The following is a 2376-nucleotide window of genomic DNA, read 5'->3' as shown; positions in this document are numbered from 1 at the left end:
CATGGTCGCCGTCCCATGGTCGTTGCGTAGACTGCCACACCTTACAACTCTTTTCTATCAAAATCGTGATAAGTCTCGTTATGCCTGTTGCTATATGCGCGTTATATTTGCACCCGAGGACTTTGGCGCATTGCATTCCGGCGCGGAAAAATGGGCTGTACACTAAATTCCCTGTGAGGTGCTCTGGACTACACGTCATACAGACACGCTTGCGAGACATTACATATGTCATCGCAAAAGTGGCCTTTCAAAAGTGATGGCCACGTAAAATGCAAGTTGACCAATTCGCCCGACCTTACGTTTACCACCTGTTCAATGTAGAGAGAGAGAGAGCACAACTTTATTATTTGCCCGAGATGGGGTCAGGGGAAGGCGACGAGGTGGGAGATCCTCTTCTGTCTTCCTCCCCCTTTATGTAACTTCTTCGGATAGCTTTGTTTACCCTCGGAGATGAACTCACAGGTGATTACATATTGCCAGAGCAATACCTGCCGAGAAAATGTAGACATAATTATCAAACCAAGACACAAAGACGCATAATGATCTAAGACACGCACCAAGATACACAATAATTATCTCTAGCGATTGGCTGAGACACACTGATAATCGATGGTAGCATTACCGTGAAGATGGCTTGCGTGACACATGTTGCTAATATATTTTCTATTGCGTTGTATTAAGTCGCCCCTACAGCGACCCACATTTCCTACCCCTAGATAGCAGCCAAAGCGAAAAACTAGTCAGTGACTGCGTTGCTTCGAGGTAGGCAAATAAAAAAAATGCTTTCTTTGACGTTGCAAGATTTGAAAATATAATAGCTCTTTCAACTTAATGTATTCAGCTTTTTTTGTGTGTAAAAGTTGTGTGCAGTTAGATTATCAAGTCCCCATCTTCCTAACGAAAAAACTATGAGGGGCCAGATCTCTAACAAAACCTTCTGTTGGATTCGTTACCTGCGGTAACTGTGTTACCTTTTTGGACTGTTTTATTCATCATAGACCTATCGCTTTACTAAAACCACCACTCGCAAAAGTAAGGTTAACCTTAGTTTGGCTTCACGTGGCTTTAGACGTGGCAACTTATAACTTGCCACCTAGTAAAACTGCAAGTTGGCTATTCTTCAAAGTGAAGTTTCTTTAGTAAATATCATGTACCTCTTTTCTGATGACGACGGCTGAGATAGCTAGTCATCCCAGTTGACGTACTTCGCCTCGACCGACGTCAGGGTGCGACAGAATCCGCTTAGCATGGCATTCTAAAAAGGCCAGTCAAGGTACTTATTTGAAAAGAATGAATGAAGATGCTTGCTATGACAGCGCAAACAAAATACTGTGGCAGAATGATAAAGCAATATATATTTGACGAAATACCAACTTCTTGGTAGAGATGAAGCCGAGATTATACGTAATGGGTTGGTGAAAGTTGCTTGTTCCTCAGTGCAGGATTACAAAATATATTCTGAAAAAGAGAGGGCGACACAGATGAAGTCATGGCGCGACACTAAAGATTCTAACAGTATATTTAATTTCATTGCCTTTAAGTTTGTTCTTGAAATTTGAAAATATATATTATGTACGGAATATATTCTAGCACTTCTACTTAATAAATGAAATATTCTCACTAGGAATCTAAACTGATATACGAGTATACGAGTATACGAGCGTATACGAGTTTAGATCGAAAAAGTGTTTTGTAGTGAATCAGATTGATGGTGGGGACAGAAAAATCTGCCTTTCAGGTAGCTTAATCAACTATAAGCATTGTTTATCAATAGCGAAATGTGTGTAGTCCAATTGACGTTAGATAAGATAGAATCATCGAAATATTTGGTTCTTGAAACAAAACGTAGGACGGTGTTATCTTTGTCATTAACCGGTAGAGTATTAGCACGTCTGGCTACCCACTACAGACCTACATTTGTTAATGTTTACTTCAGCACATCGTGTCTCGCACCATCAAGCTGTAACGCGAAGATTAGATTTAAGAATTCTCAGCATTGCTAGTTATCTGCCGAAATATTACGCCGGCGCTAGCAACGACAAGAACATGACATATATAAAGAACGCCGCCAGTATTGCAGATTAGAAATAGCAGTGGTCCATGGACCAAGCCTTGACGCACGCCAAAATAGGCCAGAGAGAGTCTACACTTGCTCCTGTGCCACATCAAACTATTTCCTCAGTTTAATATAACTTTTCAAAATATGCAATGCGGAAACAAACCAAATTGTACGTGACCGGCCGATACAACTCCTAAATAACGTGAACTTGCTTCGGTGCTCTCACGAGAGCCAAGTCTCTCGGTACCAAGAGCTTGGTACTTTGGATTGCGAAATTCTATACTTGATGGTAGCCTAGCGAAATTCGGTTGTCTTCT

At 41.2% G+C, this 2376-nt stretch overlaps 1 long non-coding RNA gene across 1 annotated transcript; it reads right to left on the bottom strand.

The window, feature by feature from the left end:
• Positions 1-339: 339 nt before the first annotated feature.
• LOC129387918 (uncharacterized) lies at positions 340-2056 on the bottom strand. The gene is made up of 3 exons (XR_008615075.2): positions 1375-2056; positions 1155-1255; positions 340-488 (listed from the first exon to the last, which is right to left on the bottom strand). It is a non-coding gene; the product is annotated as an uncharacterized lncRNA (long non-coding RNA).
• Positions 2057-2376: the final 320 nt, after the last annotated feature.

This window comes from Dermacentor andersoni, chromosome 10 (assembly GCF_023375885.2).
Source record: "Dermacentor andersoni chromosome 10, qqDerAnde1_hic_scaffold, whole genome shotgun sequence".
Classification (NCBI taxonomy): Eukaryota; Metazoa; Arthropoda; class Arachnida; order Ixodida; family Ixodidae; genus Dermacentor; species Dermacentor andersoni.
The sequence above is the reverse complement of the archived record's forward strand: the minus strand, read 5'-3'. Positions and strand labels throughout refer to the sequence as shown.